This window comes from Cibotium barometz, chromosome 18 (assembly GCF_041138505.1).
Source record: "Cibotium barometz isolate CiBa-2024 chromosome 18, ASM4113850v1, whole genome shotgun sequence".
NCBI classification, from domain to species: Eukaryota; Viridiplantae; Streptophyta; class Polypodiopsida; order Cyatheales; family Cibotiaceae; genus Cibotium; species Cibotium barometz.
In genome coordinates this window covers 15,528,824-15,546,220 of record NC_141063.1, presented here as the reverse complement: position 1 = coordinate 15,546,220, position 17,397 = coordinate 15,528,824, and the positions used below count along the sequence as shown (strand labels likewise).

At 40.2% G+C, this 17,397-nt stretch overlaps 1 pseudogene; it reads left to right on the top strand.

The window, feature by feature from the left end:
• Nucleotides 1-3,693: 3,693 nt before the first annotated feature.
• LOC147628987 (uncharacterized) lies at nt 3,694-17,138 on the top strand (annotated as a pseudogene).
• Nucleotides 17,139-17,397: the final 259 nt, after the last annotated feature.

Sequence of the window (17,397 nt, the reverse complement as noted above, 5' to 3'; positions counted from 1 at the left end):
TTTAGCCCCCATAAGCATGTCCAAGATAACATCTTTTGCCACTGTGGTTTCCAATTGTCGTGCAGCAAGAAATGGATTTCCCTTTGCTTTGGAATGCAATTTCTCCTCAATCATTTGAATATCCGCCCTCTGAGTGCCCTCTTCATATGGATGCATATGGTGCCCTAGTAGATGTATAGCACATCGTGTAAAGCCAAAGTGATCATTTGGTATACAATAATAGATGACTGCTGGGCAACATGCAACACATTCAGGCATCTCTCCACAATGCCTACAAGTAATGTTTCCATGCTCCGAAGTCACAAATCCTTTTGGACAACTACGCTTCATCCTTCCTTTCCACTGAGTTTCATTTTGAAATCCGAGTCTCATGTAGTAGGAACAATCCAAATTAATACATCTAAGGTGGCCAGAGCACCTACTGAAACGCACAACACCTTCAAAGCAATCATACGTACTCGTAACATATTCTATCCAATGATGACTATCATTCTTTTGCTCCATATCAATCATAGAGGACTTTGAAGCACATGGTGGAAGCTCGAATGCAACATAACCATCATAACACCTTGGAAGCTCAAGAAGCTTTTGGAAGTCTTTAACACTTTGCATAGCAGCATCATGCAAGCTACTATTTAATGGCATAGCCTTTATCAAATCAACAACTGAGGAAGGCTCAGTCTTGGACCCGGAACCTGAGGCCATTCTATCGACATTATGGTGCTCAAACAACTCCTGTTCACAACCTTCATCACCAAGCCCATGGAGAATAGTTTTATCCTTGCCAGTTGCATCATCAATGCAAACTCTGTATAACTAGTTGGCCGCGGAATCTAGAAGAAAACCCTCTGCACCATCTGACAATTGTATGGGCTCCAATTTACATTGCTCTATATTCAAGGATAGAGGCTTCAAAGAAAAAGCCTTACCTTGAAGATGAAAATGATCCACAAGCAATGCAAGTCTAAGCTCAACATATTCTTGTTGGAAAAACAGAACTACCTTCTGACCTTCCAGGGGGCCAAAAATAGTGATCTCTCTAGCCATGACCTCAAACAAGAAGAGTGAAAGATTGCATACATGTTCAAGAGTTGCATAATATAGTTCTTGTATTAAAAAAAACTTGATTAAAAGGGGTCATTTTCTAATCAAATTGTGATTCGTAAAACCCCCTTCAATTCTTTGAACATGAATAATAAAACCCCCTTCAAGAGTCATAAATGCACTAATGATGTCCTTGTATTTGTTTTGATAATTTTTGGTGAGTCGTGCATATAAAATTAATGTACCACAATCTCCTCTTTCTACCACACTTGCAATCCATAATTGAGCCTATTAATAAAAATCTTCCAACCTTATGAGCACAATATCTTATTCCTTATTTTACATCATGCCCTACAAGTTATGATGATTTTTGTATTATTATTTAGAGTTTTTGAGGATATAAAAATTATTAAGTTATAATTGTAATTATAATTTTTTAAATGAAAACATATAGACTTAAAATTATATTCACTATATTATAATACCATCTAATTATAGTTGAAACATTTAGTATATATTTTGCACGTATGTATTTATATTATTATACACAATATTATTAGACTATGTAAATAATGATTATTATAATCTTTTTTTGTTTTTATGTGTGCACGTGTGTCTAATAATGATTATTTAGACCATTTCGTGTGGGTTTAGGGTTTAGACACCATTGTTTTGAGACCATCACTGCAACCATTGGAGAGCCGTCGAGCGTCTGCTTGGAGCCTTGGAGCGTCTGCCTCCTGCAGTCTCAAATCCAGGTTTTCTCCCTCTGTGTGTGTGTGTGTGTGTGTGTTTTTACCTTAACAGAGGTAACGCTCTCTCTCTCTCTCTCTCTCTCTCTCTCTCATTCTCTCTCTCTCTTTGGCCCTAAACAGGGCAGGGTGCCGTGCCCTGTTTAGGGCCAAAGAGAGAGAGAGGGCGCCGTGCCCTGTTTAGGGCCAAATAGAGAGAGAGGGCACCGTGCCCTGTTTAGGGCCAAAGAGAGAGAGAGGGCGCCGTGCCCTGTTTAGGGCCAAATAGAGAGAGAGGGCGTTGTGCCCAGTTTAGGGCCAGATAGAGAGAAAGACTTTCTCTCTCTTTGGCCCTAAACAGGGCACGGCGCCGTGCCCTGTTTAGGGCAAAAGAGAGGGAGAGAGAGAGACAGCATACTGAAAACGCCGACCTTTGGTTTTCCGGAGGAGAAGTCGTCGTCGACGATAAAGCCGCGGTCTCCCCCACGTCGAAAAGTTGAAAGCCAAGCAAAATTCTGCAAGCCGCAAGAAGCTTTGATCTAATATCTCGAGCGACACGTCATGGTTGATAATTTGGAAGAAACCCCATGTCTCGAAAGCTTCGGCAATCTGCCATTTTATGTGTTCAAAACTTGCACGTCTCGGAATGCTGGCTGCTTGTGAGCAGCATGTCTCTCTTTGGCCCTAAACAGGGCATGGCGCCGTGCCCTGCCAAAGAGAGAGAGAGTCTGAAAGCTAGCGCCTATAGGTTTTCCCTTGGTTGAATCAGCCATCAAGGGCCCAGCTTTCAGCAGTTGTACACCAAGCCTCCCATTAGTCACTGAAAACTGCAGTGGCAACTGGTTGAAATTATTTTTTATTACAACCATCTATTCTAGATGAGGATATTGCTCACGTAGACAAGGATTACTTTATTTCTTCAGCAAAGTGACTAAGGTGAGCCATTTGGTCTTTTCAATTAGTCTTGTGTTACCTTTCAAGGGAGGGTATGTATCTGCTGGTTTGATTTTTCTAGGGAGGGTATGTTTGTGTTTCTGTTGAGTTTTCAAAGGGAGGACATGGCTGTTTGTTTAGCACATTAAACATTTAACTTAACACATACACCATTACATGTAGTTTTCATCTTCCAAAGGATGTAGCCCATGTCTAGGTTCATTTGCTGTTTGTTGGTAATGATCTAACACTTATTATTCATTTAAGACAAAATAAGATGAACGCATATCAAATTAGGATAGAGGAAGGTGGTGGTTGTTGTGAAAATAGACTTGTTATATATGAAGGGTTTTTCCTTTGGGGTTTTCCTAGAGAATTTTTCATTCCACTTTGTAGATCATCCTAGCAAGAATCTAAGAATGGTATACTCTGCCTTCAGCTTCTAGTTAAAGTGATTTTTGAGTTATAGTTAGCAATTTCCTGGTTGGCGATGGAACTTGTTTCCTCCATAGCACGATTCTTGGTGTGCAGACCTTCTTAGCCAGTGAGCTTAGCGCATTTGCCATCTCCCTCTCAGTTTGGCAATCACCCCGAACATCTCAAATGTGAAGCCGGCCATTGCTTCCATCTTCACCATGCTTGACCTGTCTTTCTCTCTCTCTCTTTAGCCCTAAATAGGGCACGGCTATTTAGGGCCAAAGAGAGAGAGAGTCTAGAGTCTCTTTTTTGATAGCAGTACTTTTGCTTGTAAGTTAAAATAAGGGAGTGAGCTCAAACTTTTTCTTGTTAGTTTAGTCTTTTTGCATGGATATTATCCATCAATTTACCATGATATAAAGAATTGTGAAGTGTATGATACAAAACAAAAAAATGAAAACACATTCATATCTTTTTTCCTAGTGGCTCTTCATAACTTTTTTATTAATTTTTTCTATATGCCTTCTAGATACAATTTCATAGAGAGATTGAAAATATAAAAGTAGTCATGGCACCAAAGGCTTCCAGGAAACCACCATTGAGGTATGTCTTGATATAAGAAATGAATGGTTGAAATTGTCATGAGTTATTTACATCTCCTTTATTTCATACACTATTTTATTATAACTTTGTGCTTTCAGCCTGATCTCAAAGGCTTCATCTCGAGCTAAAAGAGGTAGAAAAAGAGCAAGTAGCTTGAGGAATATTACTTCGACCTCTTTGGATATTGAAGATTCCCATGCAGATACACTAGACACTATCAGTAGAGTGGCTGAGACTACGATGTAACAGACATTGGATTGGAGGTAGAGAGTCAACCCGATGATGGGTTGGGAGATTTACAGAGTCAACCCGGTTGGGAGAGGTAGAAGCATGTTTACAAATTGTACCTTATATTGTGCGGCCTGAGATTGCACCGTTGGATGATAGTGGAGAGGAGGTAAATATATATATGGATAAGGGAGAGGATATCTTAAGGAAAACTAGGTTATTTAGCTATTTTGACTGCCCTCCCTGTTTGGGACATCATAGCATAGCGGAGGCTACACTCCAACCCACACACTTGTCAATCCGTGAATGCAACCCGGTTAGCGCATAGAGGCTATCCCGAATGGGAGAAGAAGAGTTAACCACACACTAATGACTTCTAGTCCTACTCAATCCTTCTTCAACACTCAAGCAATCAATCTTACATAATCAAAGCATCAAGATTAGGCTACACTTAAGCATAAAAATGCAACTTATGCAAAGAACCTAACATGCAAAGAGCTATCACATAAGCCTCAACTACACATCATTTCATGCACAAGCTTCATCACATGCACTCTACAACTCACAAATCAAAACATCATTAAGAAATCTAGATTAGCAAGTGTGTAGACCAAAACCTCATATCATTGAAAATGTAGAGAATTGAGAGTACAAGATTGAAGCAAGAATGGAGATGGAGAGCCTTGGGAGAGCACTTGAGAAGGAGCTATGGAGCAAGCTCTCTCTATGAGCCTCTCAACCAAATGACCAAAGAGTGCTCTCTAGCTCTCAAATGGGCCACCTTTTATACAAAAATTCTAGAACTCCAAAAAGTTTCCATGTGGGATTATTGTCAAGCCCTCTCCCACATTCATCTACAACTTGGAACTCTTTTCAAGAGCCCTAAGTGTCTTTTTTGTTGCATCCTTGTATTGATCATGCAACACTCCCCCCTTCCTATTTTGCGCACATCCTCGAGCGCGGTAGTAGCAAGAGCTGCAACAAAAAAACAATGGATACAAGTAAAGTCTCTTATTGAAAAAAAGGAAAAGAAAAGAAAAACCAGCAATGATAATTTCACACGTGAGCATACAAGTGCAAGGCTGATTAAAGTTTTAATGAGTACTAAAATAGGTGAGTAAAGACTAGTCAAAGTGAGACTTAAGTGGTAGATAGTGCTATGCAAAGGCAAGTGTGCTTTGTACACCGCCGGTTATGACCGCAGTCTCAATGTCCTACAAGTATGGAAGTTATTCCTAAGTGGCAAACCTACTCCTAAATATGAGCAAAGGTGATTGGAACTCTCTTTGTGTTTTTTTTTCTTTTTCTTTTTTGATGTGTGTGTAGAAGGTGATAAAGATTAAGGTTCCATCCCAAAGAGACCCAAGCAATGGCCAAGAGACCTCCGCCAAGAGAATCTAAAGACCGCTAAGTATCTCAAGGGCGACAGACCCTTTTTCTTTCTTTTATGACATAAGGAGTACCCCTTGAAGATGAGGGCATCGGTCTCGAGGGCCCATAGTGTACCCCAGAGAGTCCTACCAACATCCATCAAGGCCATAGATTCCTCAAAGGTCTTTTTCTGAAGCTTTTAGACATCAGTGTTCACCCCATGGAAACCAAGGCATCGGCCCCAAGGTGCTAAGACAACCCCAGGTCCTACCAAGCATTTCTCATGGCTGTAGACACGTCATGTCTCAATTTACTTTGTACATATTTTTATTTTTTATTTTTTTAAAGGGTATAATTTTTTTATAAATTATTATTACTCCTAGCACCTAGCTCATATCTAAGAGGTAGCTACCACTAAGGATAACTAATATACCTTGAAAGCATAAGAACTTGGCATATTCCCTTGGTATATATCCTACACTGTCTTTAGATAGAAATATCTTTTACTAAGTCTTCTAAGAGTCTAGAATTCACTCACCATATTTTAACAACTAATCAAAAACTTAAACCAGCCAACATTGTGTGAACATGCAAACCATATATTCGAAAGATAAGAGCACATAAAGAAATAAAGATTAAGATTTGAATACACCTGTTGTAGTGCCCTGTTGATGTTGTTCGTTTGCATTGATGCATTGCTGATTTTGTGCAGATTGCTCCTCCTTGATCTTTGTAGGCGTAGCATGTCTCCCCCCTTCCTAATTTGTGTGCACGATAGGTGGACTATTGGGGCGTGTTTGATGCTCTTGTTTTAGCGAAGATCTCTGTAAATTTTTTATTAACAAACAAGAAAAGAAAAGAATATAATAAAATTTGCCATTGGTGCCAAACACCGAATATAGCCGAGGGGAAAAACCCAATGGGAGAAAAGTGCCCTGGCTTGTCGATCTTATTGTGGAGTCGTTGAACTTACCCTTGCGCTGGTGGTGGATCCGTGTCCTCGTCTGCTGGAAAGATGGTATCAATTTCCTCAGGATGCAGGGACAACCCCTCACAAAAACTGGCCGCTGGAGAAGGTGGTAGAGGAAGGAGTGCTTCCTCACTATAATATGGCATTGGTTCTATGGGAAGGTTAATCAGACAGTTTCGATTTTGGAACTGCGCAATATAGGTACTCATATTTATCCAATATTGACATGTTGAGGCTTGGGGAAGGAGGGCTTGCAAGATCGGTGGTTGCAAGTCATTTAAGCTTGTATCCCTCCATTGTTGTGCTTGAACCTCCTCAAGTAATCTACGTTGATTTGGTCCTCTCTCTGGTATTCTCACATTAAGAAGATTATGGCGTTGGGGTGTAATTCCCACAATTTGCTTCATTAAGCCCATGCCATATCGTCTAAAGTAAGAGCGGCATATCCAACAAATATGTGAAGCTTCTTCTAATACGAGCCGTGCACACTCTTGACAATGTGGAAATGGGTGATGCTGTTGATAGAATAACGTGACAAAGTGATGCCCACAGCAATTTTCACCTAAGGGAGCATAGAAGTACCTAGAATGTGTTTGAAACGGAGGAGCACTATAACCCCCGCGATGATCTGGTCGAGTACTATCAGGGTCAATGCATGGTGGACATGTATCTCGCCAAATATCCATCAGGAGTTATCTGGACGTAGAACAATGAAATTTAGAACACTCATATCCATCATGACAATTCCAATAAAAAACAAGATTATCTCAAAGAGAACACATCTTTTAAAGGCATAAGGAACTACATTATTCAAACATTGATTTACCAAAGAGCTTTAATTGTAGTGTTAATGCCTTATCTTTAGTTTTTGGTATATCCTTTTTAGGTGGGGATTTTAGCAATTGTCTTGGAATTTGAGCAAGATAAGAGGATTTAGGCATTGAAATACTAGAATCGATGCTCAAATGAGACTCATTTGGACTTGTCGTAGGTACACAAGTTGATGGTTGAATTGTGTAACAAGGAGAAATCGGGACAACCGGTGTTTCAATACATGTTTTCGGAAGATCAACACAAGTAGTTTTGTAGGTGCTATCACAGCCACCTTTCCTTTCTTGAAGAGTTTGTGTTGATTTCTTTTGCACCCACTGATATGGAAAATCAAGGGTGGCTTTTGGAATCTTTCTTAAACACTCTTTTACCCCTAGCAAAGCATGGCATTTTGGAAGCCAAATTGCTGTTGCACCCTCATAATAGCCTTGTGCTTTAAGAACATGTTTTGGGACCCATCGAGTAACAATCCGAGGTTTAGGCTTCGAAATGATGTGCTTCTTAAGAGGCTTAGCAACTGGACTAGATGGTACAAGTTTGTACGCATCTTTGGGTAGCCACATTGATAATTCCTTCTTACCTGGCCTTCTTTGAGCAGCAACTAGAGTAGTTGGAACATGCCAGCCATGGCCCTCACTTGAGTACTCATCAATTATCCACATCATTTGTTTTGGAGCTTCAAGAGCAGATTTTGATTGTGGGTTGGGTAAGGTAGAAACATTACCCCTTTGACACGATAAAGCTCGTGTAGTAGCAGAGACTTCCTCTTCATGCAATGCTGTTGTGGCTACATCCCCGTAGTACAAATCATCTAGAAGGGCACGTGGTTGTACCATTCGTATAGGAATAATATCATATCCATCTGAGTCACAAAATTGAATTGGCTTCGGTAAAGCACATGTCGATAATGTCGCAAGGACATGACTCCATTCTAGTGGATCAATTAAATGCTCAGGGAAGGGTTGTGGAATGTATGCCTCATCTGATACACTTCGATTACCCTTAAGTCTCTCAGTGTTGAAATCCCTACATGAGGCTCCACACATCCACAGATCTTCTCGTCCATCGAACAATGTAACTCTTGAGCCCTCAGATGAAGCAGAATCAAACTCATCTATTGGAGACCTTGTTACATCACGATATGAGTGATTCCTTAGGTTGACCCTTGTGATGACAGAATCATGTCGGAGGTACAAATAATTGTATCCCCAATCTTGAATCATTTGAAATTGTCGCATGAATGGTCCACCCAATATCACTCGTAGTTTGGATGTTTTCCAAAATCCACTACTGCAAAGGTGTGCTCATATTCAATCCCACATGTGGTGACCAATATGTTCTCAAGTAGCCCAAGGGGATGTTCTAAGCTTCCATCTGCTAGCTGCAAGCGCATCCTGGTACTCCTAATAGCTGGTTTGCCCCACTTTTCCCAAATGGACCTTGTCACAATGCCCACTCCTGCGCCACTATCAAGTATTGCAGTTGAAGATACTTTTCGCACTTCTAATGGGAGGGTAGCATTTCCCTGATCGTCCTCACAAAATTTTTCTGCTTTGTTGATAGGAACTGGCATTACATGCTTTGTCTCAGGGTGTATAGTACACTCATGGTGACCCTTTTGTAGCAATACCTGCTCTGACAAACATGTGGCAATATCATTCCACAACTCAGGTTGAATTTTTATCAAATCAAGCAAAGGTAAGGTACAAGCCACTGGTGCTGACAAAATAGCTTGCACCATACTCATATCTTTCTCCTTTGTCAACCTTTTATGCATGGAGGGTATCCTCAAGGTTTGAGAACAGTTCTCATATTCTCCCAGATATGATGGTAAGGTTTTCATTGTATGCTTACTTCTAGGAGAAACAATTGTTTGAACTTCCTCCTGGATGCTTGGGCATCTAAAGTTGTTTTCCGTGCCTCTGGTAAAATCCACCTCAGAGAATGGAGGCGAACTAATAGAAGACATATTAACTTTCTCATGAACTGCAGCCCACATCTCATTTGCCATGTCCTCATTAGCATCAATAACTTCATCATTGCATGGGAAGACAAGGCTAGGTGGTGGCAGATTACCCCCTTTCAATTGGGTGTCAATTGGTGCAGACCTTTCGCTATGAGCTTGTGAAATGAGCTCACTTTTCATTTCCCGACTTGATGACACTTCCGGTATGGTTTCTAATGTTGGTTTAAGTGAGGTTGGGCCCCGAGGAATAGGTGGTGGTGGTCCCTCAAGTATTGACTGAGCTTCCCTAATAAGTTGCTGATGTACAGCTAGATTGATCTTCTCCTCACGAGGGTTTGGGTATTCTTGAAGCTTCTTGGGTAGCTCAGATAAAGCTGCAATGCGACTTCTATGAGCATCAATGATGGCCTCTAGAGTCTCATTCACTTTATCCACAAAAACAGAACCCCCAGAACTATCCTCAGTCGTACTAGCCTCATTTTGTTTAACACTAGGCCCAGGTTAAGGTTGTTGTTCCTCATGCACTTCTTGGGATGTAAAAGTTTTATCCCTCATGTTTTGTTTAGAGTCTTCTTGAGAACTAGTGGATGTACTTTTAGTTTGCTTGTTTCGGTTCTTCTTCCTCCGAGTGGTTTTTTTTCTATTGGACTGTAGGGTCTTGTCCACTAGATTTGTCTTTGCATCCCTAGTTCGAGGTGTCTCATCCGTTTGTATTTCGGCATTTCGTGTCTGTGATCTAGTCATGACTCTAAGTGGCACGACATCCTCATTCTCAGATGAAGGTGGTGATGGAACTGCGCCTACAAGGTTGAGTGAGACCTTTGGTTGAGAGGTGCCTTCCTCATGTGGTTTCAGCAGACAATCCTTTGGGAAGTGTTCGACACAACACCCTAGACAATATCTTTCAATTGGTGGAAACTGTTGTACTGTTGTATTGGACCGAGATGCTTGCCTTGAGCGATGTGGACAATCACGAGCCCAATGGGGTTCTCCGCACTCAGGGGCCCATTGGTTTGGCCTCTACTTTCCTTGGCTGCCATTGACCTGAGGGGCCTGGAGTCCTAGGTTGGTAGCCGCCTAGCAACATTAAAGAGTTTTGTTCCCCCGATTGAGTGTCTAGTGCTGGGCTTGGGTATGTGGAACTTTCAAAGAGATTTTCCTTGGATGAATATGATACATATTCCTCCTCCACATAGCCTGGGTTTACCAAGTCTCTACACATATTTGAATTGTCGTAGTCAACAACCCTCACAGGAGCAGTCCCTGGAGCAGGAGGTTGAGCACCAAGAACAGGTCGTGCTTGCTCTTGTGCCATCGGTGGCTTACGTTCAAAATTAGTATACTGTTGATACATTTGTGGAGCCACTCCACCCCTTGGCTACTCACGTTCCTGTCTCATTCTCGCAATGCGAGTACATTCCTGTGTGGTATGGGTAAAGTTCCAAGCACAGGCTTGGCACCACTTTTTTGTGGGTTGGTTTGTGACTAGAGGAGAAAAGGTATTACATTCCTCTGTTTTATGGTTACCGCCACATGCTCCACAAAGATGAGGACCTGTAGGAAGTACACTCCTCATTCTCTGCTGCTGTTGTTGTGGCTGCATGGGTGGACGATAGGTCTGTCCCAATCTCCGTAGTACTAGGTTAGCTATCTGGTCTGGATTTACTAGCGCGCTAGACCCTGAACTTTGGTCATCTCCCCACTGATCTCTAGGTTTCACCTCTGGGCCAGACCCATCTTGGAACTTGAAGTTATCGGTGAAATCCATAGCATCATGGCAACACTCATTGAAATTTGTATGCTTCTTCGCATAGAGATGTGTATGCAGTGTTGAATTTTTGAGTCCTTTTAAGAAGAGAGAAATTAATCGACTTTGGGCGGGCTTCTCATCTTCTGGGCAACAATTAATGTACTGCTTCATTCTGTTTACATAGTCTCTAACACTCTCATTCTCGCCTTGCTTGAAAGAGTAGATGTGTGCTACCGTGTCATGTTGAATTCCCATCAAGGAAAAAGCAGCAATGAATCTCTCTTCCAAAACTCGTAAAGAAGATTTGTCTGAAGCCTCTAATGCCTGAAACCAAGCCAGGGCTTTTCCCTCAAGAGTGAGTCCAAATCCTTCAATTTGAGTATGCTTGTCAGCCACTTGCTCAGCTCGAATTGCTTGCCTAAATGCTGCTACATGGTCGTATGGATCTCCCGACCCTTCATACTTCTTTACGAGTTTCTGAAGAGTTAATGGCCTTACTTGTCTTGAATACTCATCATAGGGCCTACGGCCTCTCACTCTCAGTGGGAATTGTTCCTCTCTTTGGAAAGATGGTCCACATGTTTCCAAAATTGGTGTGGGTACCCTATTACCAACCTCACCAAACCCCTCCAAAGATCTTGTCACCCGCATTTCCGGAGGTGCATTAATGGGAGGCCGAGTTGGCTCCCCTACCCTCCGATTGTTATAGTGAGAAAGATGTTGGTGTGGTGTGACCTGTGGTCGCACATTTAGTGTAGGACGATATCTTGGTGCTAGAGTTGGGCTACTAGCAGTGGTCCACTTGGATGTTGAAGGTCCCTCTCTAGTGAACTCTCGTAGGGGAGGAGCAACAGTTTCTCCAAGAAAGGCTATCTCTCCTGGTTTGGCTGTATTTGTTGAGAACACTTCCATGAATAATGGTTGTCCTTTCCACGTGAGTTCCCGAATCTCTTTCCAATCTAAGGTTCGGTATTCATTGGCCCATTTATCAATTATTCTGTTCATGTGTCCTGCAAGCTTCTCAACTACCACCACATGAGCTAGAGGAAGATCTAGCTGTGGCAACCTAGTTGTGGCATAATATCCCTCTAACGAGTCCTTATAGACCTCTTGAAGTGGATCATCCTGTAAGACCTTTGTCACTAGAATTTGTCGTACAAACTCCCATTGGCTTTCAGCCCCCTGATCCATTTTGCTCTTGCCTTTCCTATCCCTTTCCAAATTTAGATCTACAAGAAGTAAATCATCTATGGATGGTTTTGAGGACTGGGCATTGGATGGTCCAGGCATGTCCGGCTCAATGAGCCAGTCATCTCTAGACTCCCTTGCTCTGGAAAGTTCTGATAAGTCTAAGAACTCGGTTTTTGAGAGCTCCCCTAATTTGTCTACCTTTTCTGGGTGGTAGGTGACTTCGTAGCGAACACCATCTCCGCCCATGTACATGTTACCCTGGTCATTGACTAGAGGTGCTCTATCAAGTTCTGAGAAAATGTATGCGATCTTAACAAGATACCGTTGTTGTGGATCCCTAAAGATCTTAGTTCCATGAGCATTTGTGTAGACATATTGGAGTCTCAGATTGAGTGTTAACCCCATGGTGTCGGCTTCAAATGGATTAAAGGATCTTGTGGGTGTTCTATTTGGGGCTACGGGATGACTATTTGTCGGCCCTAGATTGTCCATGGACAATGAACTAGTTGTTCTGGAGGAAAGGGTATCGGATTGGGATTCAGAAAGGGTTTCAGCAGTATCTGCCAAATTTCCTACCGATTGGGTCCCACTTTCCTGCGTAGGTACTCTAGAAGATGCCCTAGGCCCTATGGCAGAATCTACAAGACGTCCCGACCGCAAGTGCATAAGGTCAATTTTTTTTGGTTTTTTTATGTGTTTTTGTTTTGTTTTGTTTTTGTTTTTGTTTTTGTTTTTGTTTTGTTTTTGTTTTTGTTTAAATAATATATATATATATATATATATATGTATATATATATATATGTACATATATATATATGTATATATATATATATGTATATATATATATATGTATATATGTATATATATATATATATATATATATGTATATATATATATATATGTATATATATATATATATATGTATATATATATATATATATATATATTAACCTACCTAATCACTAAATGCAACTAAAATGAGTATGTGTGGTGTAACTATCTATTTTTTTTAATGATTTTTTTTATTTTTAATGATTTTATGATTTTTACTTTAAAAAAAAAATTAATTACAAAAATTATGAATCACACTAAAAAAGATACTACTTATGCACAAAGTTACAAAAACTAAAAAAATGAAGAATTACAAATTATGCAAAAAAGTAGACTCCTAAAAAACACTTAATTTATAGAAATTTTCTTTTCTTTTGTTTTCTTTTGTTTTCTTTTGTTTTCTTTTGTTTTTTTTCTCCTTTTGTTTTGTTTTGTTTTTTTTAAACTAATAAATTTCGTGCCTAATTACAAAAATATAAATCTACTAATTATGCACTTACAAAAATAAAAATAAAAAATGCACACTACTTTACTTATGCAAAAATTTAAATAATGAACAATGGATTCAAAAAAATAAAAATTATTTTTTTCTTTTTTAAATTTAATTGTTTTTTTTAAAAAATTTTTTCTATTCCCTTTTTTTCTTTCTTTTTCTAAATTTAATTATTTTTCTTTCTTTTTTCTTTCTTTTTCTTTTTTAATCTCTTTTTCTTTTTTTTAATAAAAAAAATATTATTTTTTTGTTTTTTATTTAAAAATATAAAAAAAACATGAAAAATTTAAAAAAATAAAAAAATAAAAAATGGGAAAATTTCACCTACCTTATCCTCCACGCTCCACCGCTCGCCGCTCACCTTCACGTGCCTCCGTCAGACCTCTTTAATGGCCAGCTCTAGGTTTCTTTTTTCGGCCTCTTGCACCTTCTTGCCAGTCGCCTCCAGCTGCCTGGCTTCCCACTGCAGGCGCCTCTTGCTGCACTTCAATAATAGGTGTTTGGTCGCTTCACAGTGCAGGTGCCGTCTACTGCTTCTCCCACTGCAGGCGCCTCTGCCTTAGAACCGCCGTCGTCCACTCCACACTGTCGACTCCTCGACTGATGCGGCCCTTCGCCTAGCGCTGGCGCCTTCGCCGTGTAGCGCTACACGCGTTGCTTGTTGACTCAGCTTCTTGTTGCCGCCGACTGGACCTCCTCCAGCCTCACTCACTGTCGCCTTCTGCCGGTGCCTAATACTCCATCGCCTTCTGCCGCCTCCTAATATCCATCACCTTCTGCCGGCTGCTGCCCATTGCAGTATATAAAAATATATATTTAGATATATATATATATTTTTTTAAAGGCCGCCTTACACAGTTGCATATATATATATATATGCCTCCTACGCTTCTTCCACCGCCGTCCTGCAGGCTGCGCCCTCTGCAGGCGCCCCCCAGTGCAGCACTCGATGCCGACTCTTCCAGTTAATTTAATATATATATATATATTTTAAAGCTGTCTTCCAGCGCTTCTATCAACCACCGTCTACAGGCTGCGCCCTTCCAACAGTCTTTCGCCCTCCCTTCAGCTGACGCCCCAACGGTCCTTCGCCTGTCTACAACAGCCAACGAATAAATATATAAAAGAAATATATATATATAATTATATATATATATATTTTTCCTTTTTTTCTTTACTGCAGCCTCTTTCTATGTATATGTTTTTTAAAAAAAAATAAAAAAAAATAAAAAATAAAAAACCGCCTCCAACACCTCCTACCAACCTCTCGCCAACCCCGTCAAAGATGCAAAAACAGAAAGTGCATAAATCTGATTAATGGCGGGATTTCTCTACCGCAATGAGGTTTTAATTAATTTTGTTTTTTTTTTTGCTTCTAATCAAAAAACCGAAAACACACAAGGCGCCCTTGAGATCACACACTCGATGCCCTTGCAAACTCTACTCTAATCTACCCTAATCCACGATTTTGCAATCAATGGAGCACTTAGTAAGAAGTAATGGTTAACACCCTTCACTAACTTAGATGTGCGTTCCCCGGCAGCGGCGCCATTGTTTGGGACATCATAGCATAGCAGAGGCTACACTCCAACCCACACACTTGTCAATCCGTGAATGCAACCCGGTTAGCGCATAGAGGCTATCCCGAATGGGAGAAGAAGAGTTAACCACACACTAATGACTTCTAGTCCTACTCAATCCTTCTTCAACACTCAAGCAATCAATCTTACATAATCAAAGCATCAAGATTAGGCTACACTTAAGCATAAAAATGCAACTTATGCAAAGAACCTAACATGCAAAGAGCTATCACACAAGCCTCAACTACACATCATTTCATGCACAAGCTTCATCACATGCACTCTACAACTCACAAATCAAAACATCATTAAGAAATCTAGATTAGCAAGTGTGTAGACCAAAACCTCATATCATTGAAAATGTAGAGAATTGAGAGTACAAGATTGAAGCAAGAATGGAGATGGAGAGCCTTGGGAGAGCACTTGAGAAGGAGCTATGGAGCAAGCTCTCTCTACGAGCCTCTCAACCAAATGACCAAAGAGTGCTCTCTAGCTCTCAAATGGGCCACCTTTTATACAAAAATTCTAGAACTCCAAAAAGTTCCCATGTGGGATTATTGTCAAGCCCTCTCCCACATTCATCTACAACTTGGAACTCTTTTCAAGAGCCCTTAGTGTCTTTTTTGTTGCATCCTTGTATTGATCTTCATTCGTCATGCAACACTCCCATTCCTCTTTGTAGATTGATACCCTATGCCAGGGTTAGAGGTTTGAGAGATGATGCGAGTGGATTAAAAACAGCTTTTGGAAGAGAGGGGTACATTGCAGAGAAGGGTGCATTTATTGTCTCTGTATGGACTTGTTCCCATGAGGAGAGAGTTGTTTCTGAGGACAGAAAAAACAGGAATTACAAGTTTTGTCTAGAAAAATGTTTTTTGTCTGGGAGGGCAATCATCGCACAGTTGCATGGATGCAGGCTATCAAGGAGTCATATGAAATAAATAGAGGTAAACAATGTCGAGTCCTTTGCACAGTGATTGATCCCACAAAAGTAAGCGAAATTGCTCTTCTATCAAGCTTGCAAAGGATGAATGTGTAAGTGTTTACCACTTTTGTATTTTGTTTGAATGTTGCTAATGAAGTCTTTCTTCTTCCATGACTCACTAAGTCTCTTTGGTTGAGTAGTCTAAACACACATGCATTAGTTACAACAACCTTGAGGGACGAAATTGTCAATTGTGCAAATATCTGTGAAAGGCAAGTGCAGATGACTATTTGAGAGACTTGCCAGACAGAGATCAAAAGTTGATTGCACAAATCAGGAGAAAGAATACAAAAGGTTTCGAGCCTTGGTACCCTTTGACAAGGCGTTACTTGGCAAAACTTGTTTATAATGTAAGTATACAATACGCATTCCTATGTTTTCATTGCTTTCAATCATCTTAAAATTTGAATGGTTCTTGTTTGTCTTAAAAAGGTTCAAATAATTCAGGCTCTTGCAAAGAAAACGGATCAAGTAAAGCTTACTTTGTCTCAAAGTGAGTTGAAGAAGGCAGAAGAGACCTATGTCAATGAGCTCGCTTCACGTTATGGAGAGAGGATATCAACGGTAAAGACTTCTGCTATTTTTACATTTTTAATTGAGCGTCTTTCTCATTTTCGGATAAATTGAGCAAAGCTCTTCTAATTGATGGCTCTAAACTTAAAAGATTGATTGTAGATTCTTAATATCATTGATCCCAAGCTAGGAGGTGAGTGGCGAGAGAAACTATTCTCTCTAAAGTGGGATTCTGACAGCTATGTCTCCAATGTGACAGCTATGTCACATTGGAGAAGTTAAACATGCTTGCCCTTTGTAATGTTTGTTTGGCCACAAAGACATATTGGATGTCCTTGCTTGAGTCAAATAAGGCTACTAGAATCCTTTGGCCTTCCTCGGGGTGATCATCATTATAGATTGTGCGTAATATTAGGCTTACTTTGAGAATCTCAACTGCCATATGTTGTGCCTTTAAATTTGAGAAACTAAAAACATGTTTTTTTATATTACTATAGATGGCTAAAAAGACATTATTTGACTACTTTGAGGAGGTCAAGCTTGAAGGAAGAAAACATTTGTTTTCTTTAGAAGTTCGTGCAGATTCAAAGGAGAAAGGAGATAATTTAAAAGCATTGAAGAATTTAGACTTGGTGCAGTTAGCTGCACCAAAGGAGAAAGGAGATGATTTAAAAGCATTGAAGAATTTAGACTTGGTGTAGTTGGCTGCACAAAGACTAGTTTACAGGTATATTTGCTATTCTTAGATGCTAGTTTTTAAAGACCTTTACACATTGGTGTCTAAAAATGTTAGCCTTAAGTCTATAGTGAAGACCTCAAAGCATTAAGAGAATTAAATTTTATTTGGAGAGTGTCTGAGTGAGACTAGTGTCAAGTACTTGGTCTATAGTTTTGCAATGGTTAGGAATTATGCAATTCAATGTTTTCCTTACAGTACTTTGTTTGGGAATGTGGCTATAG